Below are 19933 nucleotides of genomic sequence, written 5' to 3' on the forward strand. Positions count from 1 at the left end.
CATAAAATGTGTTTATCCAGAGGAATGAAAGCTTTGTCTTAAGAACAAGCTTTTGATCTGCTAAGAATTTTTCAGACCGGTCAAATTATATGCTAGCTGTACAAATATGGATAAGCTTTTATAATACCATGAAGAAAGCTCTTCAAGAGATTTGGAATAAAATTTTGAAAATTATTCTGAAGCAGCCTTCCTGTATAGTATAAATAAATTTAATAGAATATTCATTTTTGAAATATTTGAGAAACTGTCGGATAATCATTTAAGCCAAAATCGTTGCATTCTTTTACACAGCAACGATAAGTAATTTACATGCTTAGGTTCAGTTTTTCAAAGTATGATCTTTGTTTCTCACTGCCTCAGTAGATGATGATATGTAATATGTTGTTAACAAAAGGCTCAATTTAGTTTTATCAAACCAGGATGGTAGTGTTCCCTAACGCAGAAAAATAAAAGAAATTAATGTTTAATTAATGGACCAGAACAAACTTCTTTTTTGCGATTCCGTTTCAAATCAATCAACTTTTCATTGATAAAATGCACCACATAATGGCCTACTTTTCCTACCAAAAAAACAATGCTGAAAAGTACTACTTTTCAGCTTTGTTTTCGGTGCTGAAAAGTAGCACTTTTCAGTACTATTTGGGAGGCGTCAGCCAAATATCCCAGTCTATTCTGCCACAATTTCTGATTCTATATCTGATGTGCGATCCAGATGCAAGACTAACGATATTGTCGGCACGATAAAAATTGAATCGGTTTCTCGCTGAGGTTGGATTTTTCTCAGAATCTATCCGAAATACCTAACTTCGGAAGTTATGCATTCGACTCGCATCCGGATGAGTCCTAATACGCCCTACTTCTGAAGCAGTGTATCTTGCATGGATACCCAGAAAAATCCATTGTAGACGAACTGCATATTATAACGATTGATCGCTCTTACAATACTGGTTTGGGAAAGGAACGTCCAGCTACAGCATTCATAGAGGTAGCCGCAGAACCCGCTACCTTTTCTGTCCTCCAATAAAGAATATGGATCTGTATGATGTGCACGAGAAAATTTGTGACATTCGTAGATACTACTATGTCGCAGCCTACGCGATTGAAAAAAAAAACGTGATTTCTGTTGAAATGCTTGTTTAGGCTTTTGGAAATGATCCAGCTCAAACGGATTTTTTCGTAATAGCAAAAAATGTTGTATGCAACTCGTTGCAAAACTCGATTTTTTTTGCACTCGTTGTATTTATCCAACTCTGCGAGCCTCGTTGGATAAATGTACAACTCGTACTGAAAAAATCATCATTTTGCAACTTGTTGCATAAATAACTATTTATGAACGCCGGATAGTTATGGAATAAATTAACAAAGCACACATTCTCACAGGATCCACTTGTTCCGCCAACTAAAATGCACACATGGCAATCAAAATATATTAACCGAACCGCATGTTATGTCTGTTTGTCTGTACGGCTCGTAAAACTGTTTCCTGCCATTAACTTTCATCGCTGCTTCGATAGGATTTCTGTGACCGCTTTTCAATGACCGTTTTTTTGGCACCCAAAACTATCTTCTCCTGAGTTCTGGCCACGATTCCAATATCCTCACACACTATATCACACTCTCACCACCGGTAGTCTCGGCATGTCAACTTTTCGGAACCAAGTTCTAAATCAAACTAGACGAGTGGCGGCGTAAATTAGCCAGTCCCATGCGAAAAATAAATCAAAATGCAGTTAAGTATATTTTATAATTATACACTCCCATCGGTAAATTATCACGCGGGCGAGCAAACTGAGCGCGGTCCCTGGGATGCACTACTAAGCCAACTGGCTAATAGCATAGTTAGTATATAGTGGAGCGAGCATTCCTCCACGGTGTGTGTAAAATCGTTATCAACGAAAAAATGACGATCAATTCTGCATCCACCGTTCGAAAAACATAAGGTATCCTAGCATCCTCCCCGTGAATATGAAAATATTCCATCGAGGGAAATGAAAGTTATATCACGGTTGAACAGATATGATACTAACATCCCAAGTAACCAAATAGCACTTTAATTTGCCCTCCATGCTAATATAGGGCATTTATAGAGCTGACATGCTCTATTATAGCCGTATTACAGCCCTATAAGCCCAAAAAGGTGAATTAGCGGGCTAGTGGTTACTTGGGATAGTTAGTTGATAGTTGAACAGATATCGTTCACACATTTAACGGTCATTTCAAATTTGCTATGTTGCAAACCTTACAGCCAGAGGCGTGCGCATTTTTTTCGTAGGTGAGTTTATGAACTTTGAATCAAGTCATGCATATGAGATAATACTCTTACCCATATGATGGAACATCGCTTTTACAAAAAATCTTGCTTTTACAAAAAATCTTCGAATTTAAAATAAGCTAGAGTTCATAGTTTTATTTAATACATATATTGGAATGAAAAAGATGCATCAAGAAACTGTGATAAACACGTCAGAGATGCTATATTCAACTAAAATAATCTTCAAAACTTATCCAAGATTTCACATTTCTTTGGTATGGCTTTTAATAAACTCAAATTCCATAAAATGTAGTAAAATTTGCTGAAAAGTTGCATAAGTGTCACATATTTTGAATACCGAGTGTCAATCTTATCGACATTAGCTATTTTATTGATAGAATCCATTGATTTAAAAAATAAACAATATGGAAATATTGCTTGTAGATTTCACCATATTTTTATAAATAATAAATTATTATAAATTTGATTCTCTTTACTGATACATTTTAAAGTTCACAAATGCTAGGATATCACATCTTTCAAATGATGGGTGTAAAATTGATGATATTTTTTTATTTATAACGGATTCAGTCACACTGTGCCTTACTACCCGGCTCTGCTCCGGTCGTTAGCTGACGTTCTGGATGCGCAAATAAGCACAGTGATTGTGTGGGCATGGGAGGAGCACCGTAAACTATTTTCACTTGGCATCAATGGAATTGCTCCGAATGCGGGAGGAAAATCAGAACAATCCAAGTTCAGGGGGTTATTATTGACCCAAAGCCACAGTTCAAACTATCCCCGTTATACGGTGCTATTCATTTCGTCAATTGTATAATCGTTGGAAACACACACTCGGCCCATAGGGGGAGGAGTTCAAATACAAATATTTTAAGTCGAGGCCAATCGCTCGTTTGATCTGGTGTGGACGAGATTCTGAAAAAATGTTAGCAATTTTGAAAGACTTTAACACAAACATAGGATTATTCTAAAGGTGGTGTTTTCCATAAACTATTGACAAAGCTAATAATGCATATTAGGGTGGCCGATGATGATCAAGCTAAAAGAAAAATCTTGAGTGTACCCCCCAAATTTGTACATTTGAACCCCTGGAGCTACTGTACAATTTTGAGCGAAGTGCGTCAACTCTAAGGGGATGGGAGGGGTTTGACCGAATACAGGGATGGACAAAACTTTAAAAGCACCTCATTAACATATTCATATCCGCTAAATGTCTATGTTTTTGGCATAATTCTGTTGTAGTTTTAGGTTTGGAATTTAATTGAATTATTATGTTTACGAATACCACATTTGTATAACATAAGAAGAAAAAATATATAATTATGCTTTTTTTATTTTTTCAGAAAACAACTTTGTTTTTTTTATTGGGCATAACGTTGTAAACCCAATTTTCACACCTTTTCGTAAAAGTGCTTCCTTGAATATTTATTTGTTGGTCAAGTCCGAAGCAAGCAAGCAACAAATAATCAACGAGAGAATTCTAACCGGGACAATCGGCGAAGACCACAGCGACGTAAAGGGACTAGCGATTGGAAGCTCGGTTCGTGGAACTGTAAATCTCTCAACTTCATCGGGAGCACACGAATACTCTCCGACATTTGTAAGTTCCTTATCATTTTGAAATATACCTCATGTATTTTATTAGCCATCAACAATGCAGCTGAGAGCTACGTCGGATATGTGGGATGGAGTCGATTGGTTCGACGAGGAATGTAGGAAGGTTTTGGAGGAGAAGAATGCAGCGCGGGCGGTCATGCTGCATCAAGGGACCCGGTAGAACGTGGAAAGTTATACAGTCAGGTCTCCTATTAGACACATGGTTGGGGGGCGTAATAGGAATATACGTTATAGGAGACCCAGGGCTTATGAGATTTCATCACTTTGGGGGTGTTGTTGAATATCTCGTATCCCAAAAGAGATAGCACAGTACTGTCTTCGGCGAAGTTTCAGTGCTAAGTACGATCTACCTTTAGGAGTTGAGGATCATCCTTTTAGTTGAGAACTTGGCCGGTAGGGGCGCTTTTTCTGATTTGCACTATATGAACCATGAGGGATAAGAATGCAAAATTTTGTATCATATGATATCTCTAGATCCTGATGTTTTGGAGGGTTGGTGTCTTCGGAAGAGTTGTTCAGTAGCTCAAGGGCTGACATGCGGTGGTCATTCTGATACGGAATTACGCCACCAGGCGGCGCTAGTGGACATGGAATTTTTGTTTTGCGCATAGCTCAGTAGCCTGACCACTTAGAAAGATGGCGTCTTCGGCAAAGTTGCTCTGTATCACAAGGGCTAACATTATTTGAGCCGAAAGTTTCGAAGTTTTGCCACTAGACGGCGCTAGTGAGCAAATAATTTTTGTTTCACGGATAGCTCAGTAGCCTGATCACTTAGAGAGATGGCGTCTTCGGCAAAGTTGCTCAGTATCACAAGGGCTAACATTATTTGAGCCTAAAGTTTGGAAATTTTGCCACTAGGCGGCGCTAGTGAGCAAAGAATTTTTGTTTGGCGCATAGCTCAGTAGCCTGACCACTTAGCAAGATGGCGTCTTCGGCAAAGTTGCTCAATATCACAAGGATTAACATTATTTGAGCCTAAAGTTTTGAAATTTTGCCACTAGGCGGCGCTAGTGAGCAAAGAATTTTTGTTTTGCGCATAGCTCAGTAGTCTGACCACTTAGAAAGATGGCGTCTTCGGCAAAGTTGCTCAGTATCACAAGGACTAACATTATTTGAGCCGAAAGTTTCAAAATTTTGCCACTAGGCGGCGCTAGTGAGCAAATAATTTTTGTTTTGCGGATTGCTCAGTAGCCTGATCATTTAGAAAAAAAAGTTTTCAGAAAAGTTGTCTAGTACCACAAGCACAAACATTATTAGAGCCGAGAGTTTTTAGATACAGTAATGTCCCGATTTTTGTCAGCCCCATGTTACATTTAGGGTTGACTAAAACTGGAAAAAGCTAAAATCGGGAAAAAAATCGACTACTTTTTATATTTATTCTCATCCATAGACTTCGTTTAATGTTTTTGTTGATGTTTACAGCGTTTTTTTATATTTTTGTATGAACCGTAATAACATACAAGATCCCTAACGTAACTGCATTCTGTGACAACTGTGAAACAAAGTCAATTCATACTTTGGATGACCGTATAGACGTGGCCAATGTCACACCTGACTTTTTACAATATGGTTGTACCTAATATTTCCACATTAAAATAATGTATTTTTTGAATGTTGACAAAATCGGGTCAAAAGGGTGTTAATATTGGGGGTAGACAAAATCGGGTCTAAATAGGTGCTAAAATCGGGGGTAGATAAAATCGGGGGTAGACAAAATCGGGGGCATACCAAATCGGGTCATTACTGTATTATATATACGAAGAAATCAAGAGAAAAAGTTTTTTTTATAGAATTGAATAATCGTTATGAAAAAGAAGGTTTATATTATAAAAATATTCAAACAAGAGTGTTGTGTAACTGAAGAGATAAGGCTAGTCCTAGTTATCTCATTGAGATTATTAGCGAATTGATTTCCCAATTTATAAGTAATGACTGACATTCCAACCTAACTTCATTTCTATCCAATCCATATCTTGGAAAATGTGGAGTTCTTACAATGACGAAATAAAAAAAAAATACATATTTTTTCTTTGGTTCATATAAATAGCTAACGATCACACATTTAAGTAGTAAACGGATCCTCGCTCTTTCTCATATCAAAAAATTGAACAAAAATTCTCCCAATCCATCTAAAATACTAGGAAACTAGCCACACTTTTATCCGAATGTAAAATATGTAAAATCTTTCTAAGTAGTCAGGCTACTCAGCTATGCGCAAAACAAAAACTCATTGCTCACTAGCGCCACCTAGTGGCAAAATTTCGAAACTTTGGGCTCAAATAATGTTAGTCCCTGTGTTAATGAGCAACTTTGCCGAAGACGCCATCTTTCTAAGAGATCAGGCTACTCAGCTATGCGCAAAACAAAAAATCATTGCTCACTAGCGCAAAATTTGGCAAAATTTTGAAACCTTCGGCTCAAATAATGTTAATCCTTGTGATACTGAGCAACTTTGCCGAAGACGCAATCTTTCTAAGTGGTCAGGCTACTCAGCTATGCGCAAAACAAATTTTTTTTCCTCACTAGCGCCGCCTAGTGGCAAAATTTCGAAACTTTGGGCTCTAATAATGTTAGTTCCTGTGATACTGAGCAACTTTGCCGAAGACGAAATCTTTCTAAGTGGTCAGGCTACTCAGCTATGCGCAAAACAAAAAATCATTGCTCACTAGCGCCGCCTAGTGGCAAAATTTCGAAACTTTCGGCTCAAATAATGTTAGTCCTTGTGATACTGAGCAACTCTGCTGAAGACGCCATCTTTCTAAGTGGTCAGGCTACTGAGCTATGCGCAAAACAAAAATTCATTGCTCACTAGTGCCGCCTAGTGGCAAAATTTCGAAACTTTCGGCTCAAATAATGTTAGTCCTTGTGATACTTAGCAACTTTGCCGAAGACGCCATCTTTCTAAGTGGTCAGGCTACTGAGCAATGCGCAAAACAAAAATTCCATGTCCACTAGCGCCGCCTGGTGGCGTAATTCCGTATCAGAATAACCACCGCATGTCAGCCCTTGAGCTACTGAACAACTCTTCCGAAGACACCAACCTTCCAAAACATCAGGATCTAGAGATATCAAATGATACAAAATTTTGCATTCTTATCCCTCATGGTTCATATAGTGCAAATCAGAAAAAGCGCCCCTACCGGCCAAGTTCTCAACTAAAAGGATGATCCTCAACTCCTAAAGGTAGATCGTACTTAGCACTGAAACTTCGCCGAAGACAGTACTGTGCTATCTCTTTTGGGATACGAGATATTCAACGACACCCCCAAAGTGATGAAATCCCATAAGCCCTGGGTCTCCTATAACGTTCTGGTGTGTCTTATAGGAGTGAGCGTAATAGGAGTGCACGTTATAGGAATGCGTTTAATAGGAGACCCGACTGTAGACGGAAACGGCAACGGCAGACTCGCTTTTTTGAGAGACAAGAACGCCGCCCGAAGAAGACGGAGTGCGAAGAGATGGGACAGCTGTGTTTGTCTCAAGAAACAGAGCATACAACTGCTCAACGCAGCCCGCAACGGCTTCGAGCCGCGAGCCGAGATGTGCAGGGATAAGGATGGGAGCATATTGACGGACTAGCGTGAGGTGATCGAAAGGTGGAAGCAGCACATCGACTAACACCTGAATGGCGCTGAGAGCACAGGCAATGAATGTCGGGACAACGGAGGAAATGCCTTCGTCAGTACTACGGCCAAAGGAAACTAACTAGCCAGCTCCCACTTTGAAAGAGGTTAAGGATACCATTCACCAGCTTAATAACAATAAACCTGCTGATAAGGCCATTTGTAAGCACAATCTGGGATACAGAATAGCTACCGGAGAAGTGTAAGGAAGGAGTAATATACTCCATCCACAATAAAGGCGACAAGTTAGATTATGAGAACTTTCAAGTGATTACAATTCTAAATGCGGCCTACAAAGTATTATCCCAGATCATCTTCCATCGTCTGTCACCTGTAGTAAACTAGTTCGTGGGAAGTTATCAAGCCGGCTTCTTTGACTGCCCATCTACAACGGACCAGACCTTTACTGTACGGCAAATCCTTCAAAAATGACGTGAATACCAGGTCCCAACGCGTCACCTTTACATCGATTTCAAGGCGGCATACGATAGTATTGACCACGTAGAGCTATGAAAAATTGGAAACATTTGAAAAGGTGGCAGACCTGTACACCCGCCTGAAACGTGAGGCAGTGAAAGTTGGACTGGTGGTGAATGCGCCTAAGACACATACGTACATACTAGCTGGTGGGGCCGAGTGCGACAGGGCTTGCCTTGGTAGCAGTGTTACTATAGACAGGGATTGGTTCGAGGTGGTCGACGAGTTCGTCTACCTCGGATCTTTGCTGACGGATGACAATAACGTTTAGCCGTAAAAAAAACGAAGGCCTCCAGAAGAAGCTGCGTTAAAAAAAGATACACGCCCGCACCAAATGTACCATGTACAAAACGCTCATAACGCCGGTAGTCCTCTACGGATATGAAACATGGACGATGCTCGAGGAGGACTTGCAGGCTCTTGGAGTCATCGAACGTCGGGTTCTCAGGACGATATTTGGCGGTATACAGGAAAACGGTGTGTGGCAGCGAAAGATGAATCATGAGCTCGCCCAACTCTACGGCGAACCCAGTATCCAAAAGGTGGTCAAAGCAGGAAGGATACGCTGGGCAAAGCTTGTTACAAGAATGCTGGACAGCAACCCTGCAAAGATGGTGTTCGCTTCGGATCCGGTTGGTACAAAAATGCGTGAAGCGCAGTGAGCTAGGTGGTCAGATTAAGTACGTATCGATTTGGCGAGCGTAGGGCAGAACCGAGGATGGAAAGATGCGGCCGCAAACAGAGCATTGTGGCGAGAAATTGTTGATTCGCTGTTATCTGTTTAGATGTTAACTAAATAAATAAAATTAATCATCACTCTCTCACTCTCTTTGGAGCTCTCGTTCGCTGCTCTTATTTGTCAAACTTGTTCCAATTTGCGATACATTGCTAATCATGGACCTCAACATTTCAACAGAAACATTTCTATATCATGGCTTAAAACTTGCAGTCCGGCCAGAATCCAACCGAGGACCTAGCGATTGTCGAGCGCGATAGCTTCCCGCACGGCAAACGATACGTTTTGAATGGAAGGGAGCAAAACGCACATAAAATATGTTCATGGTAACTCAAGCATAGCTGAAATCAGTGAATACATTATCAACCAACACGCAGCAGTAAAGACATTGTCCTCTCCAATTCTTGTTGCAACAAACTTATTCCGCAACAAAAGTTTATCGCAGCTTGAAAAGAATATGACAACGATCGCTCATCGCGTGCGAATCGATTTTCTAGGCTTTGCATTACAATTTTAGAGACCATTGCCACATTATTAAATAAGTGGATTACAACAAAATTGTATCACAACTTTATCAGGATTTGTTAAAAATAATAAGTTTTGTTTCATTTTTGTTCGAAGCAATTTGACTTGAAAGAGGAAATTATAACATAACATAATAAAAAAATCAAACTTCAAAATAAATTTAAATCATAATTATAACACAATTTGTTTTGAAAAAAAAACTGAGAAAAATTTCATATATATATTTGTGCTTTTATTCATTTTTTATTTTTAACAAATTTTGCTTTAAATCAGTTATGGGAAATAACAAAATAAGTTATATTATTTTTTGATTTAAAACTTTATTAGTTACATGTTTGTTTAAATTATAACATATTTTGTTCCAATTTTGTTTAGTGTCGAGGAAATTGTGTTATAATGTTTGTTATTTAAACTTAAAAATTATGACATATTTTGTTGGAAAAAACGCGCTAACTAAGTACAAGGATGGAAATCTAGTGATCATGAAAAAATCCACGATGCATTGCGGTTGTTCTTTATCGTGCGATTATGAGCAACAACGATTATCACAACAAACTACGCTCCGCGATTAATTCATCGTTCAGCAGCCGCAAATTTGTAGAATCAAATTTATGGTTAGGAACAACCAAATTCCTAGTTTGAAAATCAAAATAAAAAAAATGGTTGTTTCAAACTATAGCTTTATTTGTCAGTGGTGCTAAAAAACAGTAATATAAGGAAGTTTAATTCATTTCTGATGTTCCATCCTTTTTTTTAAGTAAATAAAATACGATACAATATTGATTATCATAGGGAAAATCTCTCTAAATTCAGATTGAGCATGTATGAAAAATCTCACTTTAATTCGGTTCTCATTGAACACATCGCAAAATAGTACTGTCAATCTAATGGACCAGCTGTATCGAAGTGGATTGTCATACACGGAGAAATTATATTACCTAAAGAATAACTTTTTTTTTCTGGTACTCTCTCTCTCTCTCTCTTTCTCTTTTGTTGTTATGCTCACGTCTTTACTCACGTTTCAAAAGATCTCTTAACTGTCCCGCCCGAACAAGACATAGATAGCACTCTTTTTCATGGTATTTAACTATGTTGTGTTTTGTGCTGCATCTTGCTCGTTCGTTTTTCATTGCCTCTATACTCTCTAGAATTGTTTATATTTTTCATGTGAAACATTTTTTTTCAGAGTTTTATATTTTTCTGAAAAGTTGAAATTTTAAGCTTAAGCTCACTCCATAACAAAAGGATTGAAAATCGGTTGAGCTGTTCAAAAGTTATTATTTTTTTAAATAAAAAATCTAATGCGATGAGACCTACAGTGTCTGCCGATAAAAAATGACTGATTTTTTATTTTCAAAACTATATATCTCAAAAACTAAAAAACATACATCGCTGGAAATTTGAGAATGAACGTAAAATTTAAACCACGAAAAAACGGAATTTATATTTTTTTCATGTAAAAAACATTTTTTTGTGAAATTTTATATTTTTTTGAAAAGCCAAAATCTTTAGCTTTCATTACGTCCAAAAAAAATTGAAAATCGGTGCAGCGGCTCAAAAGTTATAATTTTCTAAAAAATAAAAATTTTGCGAAGTCGCGATTTTTCTGGTCACCCTATTTTGGAGATGGTAACCCTAATAAAAAAATCCAAAAACACGTGTATCCTTATTTCGGATAAGGAACAAATAAGCGAATTTTCACGGAATTCGGTGACCCACTAGATCGGTTTTTCATGGAATGGCTGAGAGATGGTTCAAAAATTAAAATCTTGTGAGGTAAGGGTTCGGGTCGGGTTTGGAGGCTACAGAATTATCGGGTACGGTTCAGGTTAAGACTTACAAAAAGTCGGGCTTGGCGAGAGCTGTGAACAGAGTATCAACATGAAAGCTTAAGTATGCATCAGAAACGATGAATGTATCATCTTTTTAAACTCGGGTTTATTTGGGTTATTGTTTTAATTTTTTTGTTTTCGAATCGGGTTCAGGTTTGAACAACACAAATTTTTCGAGTTCGGGTCGGGTCCGGGGTTGCTTCTCAATTATTGCCTCAGATCCGGGTCCGGGTTTTAAGAAATAAAATAAGTCGGGTTCGGGTTTGAAAAATGTGAAACCCTACCACATCCACTACACATTTAACCTTAGGGGCTCAGTAGTCGATAACGTTTTTTCGTTAGTAAGTAGTCACTGAAATTTGCTTTTTAAATTACATGTTTAATCATAGGGAGCGCTGTAGTAAATAACAGTCATTCATTAGTAACTTAGAGAATCTCTTTTAAATAGACTGCAAAAAACTCGAACTCTTCCGTTGAGAAACAACAAAAACGTTGTACTACGCTGTAGTCGACAAAATTCTCTCTTTAGTTTGAGGTCACTAAAGATATATTTAAAAAGTTCTACAATTTCATTCAAATTTAGTGAGTAACCAAAAAAAATAGTACACATTTTCTTTTTTTTTTTTTGGTACATAGGTTACCTTGTTCCGATAAGGGTTATTTTTCAAAAGAGCTCCGATTTCGTTCAACCTTTGTGAGTTGAATCAATATTCAAAAATATTAGACCCACATTCACTTTTTTTTGGCTTATAGGTGACCTTGTTTTGATTCTGGTGGTCCAAAAACTTGTTTTGCCCATTGCACCCTGGGGAAAAATCGAATTTCAGTTTCCCCATGTTCTTGACAGTTTTTCGTTTGTGTATCATGTGACAGGTACGGAGATATTCTATGACCTGGGAAGTAGAGAAAATTTACAACCCAAAAAAATACTAGGCTTGAGGGACTAGAACCCACGACCCTCAGCTTGGTCTTGCTGAACTTTTTTTATTTCGTTACGGTTCATTCGACATTCACAGTTGCACTCGACAATGGATGGGACGTGATAGTGCGATAAAAAACTTTGGGAAAGTCTCTGGAATAATCGAGAAAACGGGAAACGGGATCGCATGACTAATGTGTCATTTTGTATGGAAGCTTACATGGCGTTGTACAACAGCCTACTTTATGGCAAAACAAAGTTAGTCGGGACCACTAGTATATAATATAAACAGATATAAATGTGTGAAGATAATAAATAAATCTTGGATAGCTACTTCTCTTCATATTTTAGTGTAAAAACATTGTATTGTTGTAATATTACTTTTATTTAAAAAAAAAACACTAGTTTTATATTATTTAATCGAACGCCAGTTACCGAATGACACATATCATTTGCACAATTACCGCAATTTGCGCACTCCTTAAACGATCAAGTGGTTTATGACGTCCGTAAAAGAGATGCAGTTCAAAATGCATAAAAAAAATCAATCTTCAGTTACAGAGTGGTGAACTGGAACGCAAGAAAAATGATGAGTTCAGTGAAATTTGAAACAACCGCTGACAAAAAAGAAAGGTGCATATCCTTGATATGTATAAAGTTATGACAATTGTTAGTGCCATAAACTGAGGCAGGGTACTGACAGCCACGAAACTGATGTTTGGAGAAACGACATTCGAGTTACTAATTGTGTACTAATTTGGGAGAAGGTAGCACAATCCTAATAAACTGTCCAATGAAAAGCAGCACTCGCAGAGAAATTTCCTGGTAGTTGTACGAGAAATTGTGTACAATACAATATTCCTATAAACAACAGCTCGCGGTTATAGGTAATGTAATTTTCTCGAAGAAGAAACTAGGTAAAACTTCTAAGGACATTGTATCAAAACTTCATACGCAAAAATATTGCAAGAGATTAAGAAAAGTAAAAAAAAAATATTAAGATTGAAAAAGTTTAAAATGAGAAGAGGGAGCTTTTTGGCGTACAATAAGTTCAATTTAGTGCTCTTGAAATTCACATCTCGGGCACAAGTGGACTATTGTGACGGCCACCTTTGGATTCCGGGATGTTTCACTATGAATCAATTGGTCAAAATCGACAAGGGGAATCTGGCGAATCGTATGTTTTAGCAAAAGTTTTTCTGATCAATGATAAATTCTGGCGAATGGCTTTCTGCCAAATATCGCACATTCCTAGTTTGTTGTGGGATCGAATCCCATCTTCGAGATAGTTATAGTGATGACTTCCTTCGGAAGGGAAGTAAAGCCGTTGGTCCCGAGATGAACTAGCCCACACACTAAAAATATCTGAATATTCAAGGTAACATAATTGTAAAATCGAACCTAATGAACTAAGACGTAAACTTAAATGTAATTCATTTTCGAGTCATAAATGCCGTGAACGGAAGGACAAATTTCTGTCATTGAAAATTCCTTCATTGCATGTGCCCGTTTCCATTTCATAACATAATAATCAGTGAAAATGACTTAAATTTATACGAATAGTAACCCAACTGCACATTTTGTCCCGGAGAAATGTCAAAAAGCTAACCAGTAAACGAAACTATAACATAGATGGTGGATTTGATCTGTATTACGTGATACGCATTGTGGAAAATAATAGTAAACTACTAAGTTTTTGTGTACACCGTTCTTTTCATCGCGGAGCCGTTGACAGTGTCATTGATTCAAGACGATTGAGGAGATTGGAAATTGGTGGCTGACTGGTGCTGTAGCACCATGGCTACAGGAATGCTGAGTTCTATAGATGTAGGGGAAATCAGGGTAAAACCGACACTGTGGGTAAGCTCGACACCCTTTAATTTTTCATGTTTTGAGCAGATTTTCTTGCAATTTCCACCACGCTCTATCTTAACTTGTGAAATGTTGTGTTTCGAATGACATTACAACTGACGCTACTAATAAACTGTCAAAATAAATAACAAAACCATATTGGATAACATAGAAGCATCAGCAGTTGCAATATTTCGCTGTTATTCTTTAACTATTTCGTATGTGAAGTTTTTATAATGTCATTTTTCGTTCTGCGTCTACATCATCATTTACTATTATTACGTTGATACAACATGAAGGAGAAATTAATTTTTGGTTTTTCGACAGCTGAAAATGCTTTTGAGAAATAAATGTACACTCGGGGAAAGATCGACACTTTCATTTGGGGTAAAATCGACACCTTTCTTTGCTTCATAATCTAACTTCAGGGAATCTTTCTAATCGGAAGACTATCTCTGTAGTTTATGTGAGTCTTTATTTTCGAATTACAGTGAAGTTCATGGATGGCGAATTTGTTAACTGACACTTTATGACTTGCCACAAGCTATCATTAAGTATTAAAAAAACTATTTCTATGTTATCACGTTTCAACTTATTTGATGAAGCTTGAAGAATTTTTTCTCATTTTAAATTGAAGAATTAATTGAATTTGAAATATTTTCACATAAATTAATCTTATTGTTTATTTACAAACTATGAGGTTCGACAGTTTTTATCATCTTAAAATAATAACACTTTTCTGTTTTGTTAAAATAAAACAGTATTTATTTTCAAAACCAATCATTCGCTACAACTTCATCTTCGTAAGCATTCCATGAACACAAATTAGTAATATCCATGTGTATTCACCCCAACTTTGTAACCTTAGCATGGGACATTTGAAAATTCCACATATATTTAGTGGATCTTTGGCCTCTCCTCAATAATTTACGTAATATGTGATTAATCCTTTGGAGTAAGGGGTCATAAATGTCGAAAGTCACGTTTAAAACATTCTTTTAAATATGCATTGTGATGGTGATGTTCACAACGTATAAATTCTACTCAAAATGGAAGTGTCGGTTTTACCCCAACAGGGTGTCGATCTTACCCGCACACTAAATTGTCTCAGCTAAAAATGATGAAATTTCAATTGGATTTAAATCACTATATAAGCTTAATATATCATCCAGCGATTGCAAGGATTGATAGATTTATATCCAATATGTGATTCTACAACAATTTTAGGTTTGTTTGACAAGCGAAAGTACACAAATTTTATCAATAAGCTTAGGGTGTCGGTTTTACCCCGAATTCCCCTATTTGATAGATATGATATTATGTAAGTACGTTTTACAAATAAAATTGTGATGGTAGAAGAAGGTGTTTCATTCATTTTTATAATTTTGGAAGAGATTTGCAGTGGGATTCGTAAATAAATAATCTTTGAGGTTAGGTTGACGGATTACGGAAATTACTTGCATGACAATTTCAAAAAAAAAGTAAAATTACATATCCGCTCATTTCAACGTGTAAAATTAAAATCTAACGTTTTTTGTGTCATTTTTGTCGCTTTAATATGTCGGTCCAAAATGACGTAAAATTACTCGTTTTTTTAAGTGTGTAGAAATAAAAATCTTCAATTCACTTACATAATAATTTCATCGACTTCAGCACACCTTATGGTCGAAAATGTATTTGGAACAGTTTTCCTATATGTTTGATCAGTTTTACCCATACAAAATGCAAGCTAGTGCACAGAAACAAAAATCTATGTAAATTTCAGCGTAAAATCGTGCACATGAAAGAAATGCCAGATTTTTCGCAAATTTACATGACACATCGTGTAAAATTACTACAACGTCATGTAAATTTATGCCAATTGTCGCGTAATCGGTTAGAGTACATGCTAGATTACACGATGTATAGCGGAAACTTACATGCTGTTTATGACGTGTTAAATTGCAACATATCTGGCATTCCCTTCATGTGCATGATTTTACGCTGAAATTTACATGGATTTTTCTTTCTGTGTGTAGCTCCCCCGAAGAGTTGACGATTCCTGGGTAGTCCAAAAGAACAAATTTGGGGGTTGTAATTCAAGACTTTTACAGATTAATTTGTTTCATATGAAAATGGTCCACCTTAATGCATATGCATCTGAATAATGAATTAATCCTAAGCAAATTATACACTAATACAATTCCTACCGCTACCGATCCAACGGTTTCATTCCTGACCACAACTCGGATTACACTCTCTCGAACCCTGCAAACCAAACATAGGTACCTCCCTACATACATACACAGCACATATAAATCGTTATCAGCTGCACGAGAGATAGAGAGGAAACCAGTCTACGCTACAGCTACAACACATGATGGCATGCAATCCACGATTCTAATCATGTAATTAGTCTTTATCCCACGATCTACATAAGTGCTCCGAAAGTGTTTATTTTGCCCCTCGGACGGGCAGTTCACCTCCCCGATCGGAACCATCATCTCAGACTACAGCACGGAAAGCAACGTCTCGAGCGGTAGAGTAGCACTTGTAGAGGCGATAATCCCACACATTCCAATCTGTAGGCGGGGCAGCACTTTTCCAAATATGTTTTTTTAACGTTTCTGTGTGAGTGTTTCCGCCAAATCGAAAGTATGGGAAAGGATACAATTAATGGGATCTCTCGATTATGGTACATGTATGAAGAATGTACCACCCACGAAATTCCTCGCGTATTACTGGTTTCCGATTAAATGTTTCCTAATTTTATTTCAAGTGCAACAATCAATCAAGACTCCCCAGCAAACATTTTTTCTGAATAAGGGGTCGTCCATAAATGACGTAGCATTTTAGGGGGGAGGGGGGACTTCACGAATTTGTGACGATGTGTGACGAGGGGGAGGGAGGGGTCCCAAGTAATGGACGTAGCATTTTGAATCATGTCGTTGATAAGAGTACGAAAATAAATATTGTGCTGAAAAAAAATGACAATCTGATATTTTTTTAAACTCTTTTGTTTTACTTATTAAACTTGGGTTATTCAATGATGATTCAGCTTGAAAACATTTATATGACAAAATTCAAAATTTTATAATAAATTTTAAATTTTCGTGATAAGGTAATCGCACAGATTTTAAGCTATCAATAGATATGTAAATAGTCTAAACTAATTTGTTTTTATAAACAAACTAAGCATTTAATAAGTTAATTAAAAATCAATGCTTTATCGACTTGGAAAACATTGCTTTCCAATTTGTTAACAATAAATAAAATCAACCATTTTAGTTTTATTCACATTTTTCTCTTCTTCTTTCTGGCATTACGTCCCCACTGGGACAGAGCCTGCTTCTCAGCTTAGTGTTCTTATGAGCACTTCCACAGTTATTAACTGAGAGCTTACTGTGCCAATGACCATTTTCGCATGCGTATATCGTGTGGCAGGTACGAAGATACTCTATGTCCTGGGAAGTCGAGAAAATTTCCAACCCGAAAAGATCCTCGACCGGTGGGATTCGAACCCACGACCCTCAGCTTGGTCTTGCTGAATAGCTGTGCGTTTACCGCTACGGCTATCTGGGCGCCTCGCATTTTCTATCGAAGCTTAATTTCTACAAAATAATACAATATGCTCATTTAGACAAATATTAACGTTACTATAGTAGAACAAGATATTTATGTATTGAATTATGCGTTCAATTTTGCAGGAGATATCTACCGTTTTGATTCATATAACGGACACTTAAGGCCTCAGTGAAGTATGACCCAGCTTGGACCGTACAAAATAAATCATTCTGTATGATTTTTTAGCGTTATCGAGCGTCGGAAGCCCTTAACTTTCGGATGGTGGGTAAAGAATACGCGTCCGCAACTTGAATAATTTTAAATAAATCAAAACGTGTGGCCTTTTCATGATTCTTATTCCGGACGCTCCCTCACTTTTGCCTCATATTCCGGACGCTTTGATTCGAATTACGGACAGCTCATAATAATCAATGATGGAACAGTCAAATCATCAATTGAAATCTTTCAACCACTTAAGAGACGTCTAAGGTAGTTGGGCATTATAAATTTGCAATGACATTTATGGAAATAACCTAATAAAACGAGCCTCGAAAATGAGAACTTTTGGACGGCGAAAATTGAAACATTTCGTGTGAAATGTTTCCCATACAAACGAGAGTGTCCGGAATTTGAAGCTGTACGTAATATGAATCAAAACGGTACTCAATAAACACATTGATTAATTTTTGATGAAATAGCCTCGATAATAATAAGGACATAAAATTTGAGTGTTCTCAAAATTGTCCTATTCAGCTTTCTAAATCACTCGGTAGTTCAGGGAAAAGGCTTTTTTTTTATTATTTTTTTTTGTTTAATTATGAGTTATGTAAGAATATTTCAGTATGGTGAACAATAATGTAGTTTAGTTGAAATATTATAAAAGATGAATAATTTGTATAAAATTCGCTAAGATTATCTAAACATTCCAAATATTACAATTGTTACTTTTTCTCTACCTGGTCACAGTTTGCTGAATGGATATGTGCTTAAATATAAATGACGAAGATCCATTCTTAATTAAGGTATTTCTTTTAAACAATTGATCAGTTTGTCAAGCACGAATAATAAAAAAAATAACATAACGAAATTCCGGTTTGATATATTATGAAATATATTTCACTCTTACTCATTACTGTTGATTTTATCAATCCGCATTAAGGTTTTTAATTTTTTTTCTAAATTTTCAGCTGTAAACTTTGTTCAACAGCAGAAGACTTCAAATTAAATTTAACCTATATAAGCCTATATATACAGGAAACCAAAATTATATCACCTTAATAGGAAATCAGTTTGTTTAAACCGTTTTCCAAAGAAATTTTGACCGCAACAGTATATCAAACTATTATTCGTCAGATTATCATGCGGTTTTAAGGTTTTAGTCAGTTAATAATATCAATGGATTTTAATGTTTCGGTTTAGCCCAATCACTGAGGAAAACAAAGAAAAAATTAAAGGGGGGGGGGGGTGCTTGATATGCTACGTATTTTTCAAGGGGGGTATCAGAATTTGTGACAAAATGCTACGAGGGGGGAGGGGGGTGTAAAAAATCGGTGAAAAAATGCTACGTCATTTATGGACGGCCCCTAAGAGTTGTATCCAACTTTTCACGCCTAACTGCCATAACATTTTGAATCGCTCCCATTTGACGTATGCTGCATACACTACAATTTGTTATGGTTGCACCTTAGCAAACCGTGCCTGATAGAAAAATGTACGTAAACATAGAAAATGTCAACTGTTTTCAACGTTTTATAGTTCTGTTGAAATTAATCGCATGATTATTAACAAAGTAATATTTTTAGCAGAATCGAGTCAAAACTACTTAGCTCTGACAAAGCTTCAAATGGATGTTCAAAGACTAGGGTCATCAGTTGGGATAAGCATATAAAACATCTTCTGGAAAGCTGAACCACGGTCTTAAATTCTTTCGAACTGTTTATTTAGGATTATTTTAAGATGCCACAATGTGTTCTTTGTATTATTGTGTGCACGAGCCTATCGATCGCATGGTTCTTGGTTCGATTGTTCGGTTGCCGCGAAAACTATTTTTGTTTTCAAATTTCGGTTTCATTACGTAAATTTATGAATTTCAATCCGATTTCTTGTGACAAATTTGAATATGGGGTTCCTATGTTTATCGATAGTTCATTTTCCTTTTGGCTCAATGTCACACCCTCGAAGGGGTGAGTTTGGAACAATTTTCATACGTTTCCTGTTTAAACGGAAGTAATCAAATTTCATTTATTTGTTCAGCATTTGCAACGTCCTTATTCTCATATTTAGCCGAACAAATCAAGTCAAATTGCGAAAGTTGTTTAAAAATAAATGATGACTTATGCATTTTTGGCCAAATCTCACCCCCGACGACGGTACTTGCACAGTTGTTTTCAAATTTCTTTAACGTTCAACGCTCCGTCATTGTAATCATCGTCATCATCGAAACTTCAAAAGCAGTTTTTCTGTTTAAAATTCAAAATTATTCGATGAAAATTTGTTCACTGTTTTTCAGTTGGAGAATAGAATACAGTGAACACATTT

General features: G+C 36.8%; 1 protein-coding gene across 5 annotated transcripts in view; it reads right to left on the bottom strand.

Moving 5' to 3' along the window:
* Window positions 1-19933, bottom strand: part of LOC5571510 (cAMP-specific 3',5'-cyclic phosphodiesterase) — a 360385-nt gene that overhangs the window by 222773 nt on the left and 117679 nt on the right. The window contains exon 1 of one of the 5 annotated variants that reach the window (XM_021848417.1): window positions 1623-1811. The exons of 2 other annotated variants lie outside the window; for them this stretch is intronic. The gene's annotated coding sequence lies outside the window, so the exon portion shown is untranslated. Of the gene's footprint in view, window positions 1-1370; window positions 1812-19933 lie in introns of those variants that run through there. 2 more of the 5 variants (XM_021848416.1, XM_021848415.1) reach the window with 2 other exon arrangements.

Source organism: Aedes aegypti, chromosome 1, assembly GCF_002204515.2.
Source record: "Aedes aegypti strain LVP_AGWG chromosome 1, AaegL5.0 Primary Assembly, whole genome shotgun sequence".
NCBI lineage: Eukaryota > Metazoa > Arthropoda > Insecta > Diptera > Culicidae > Aedes > Aedes aegypti.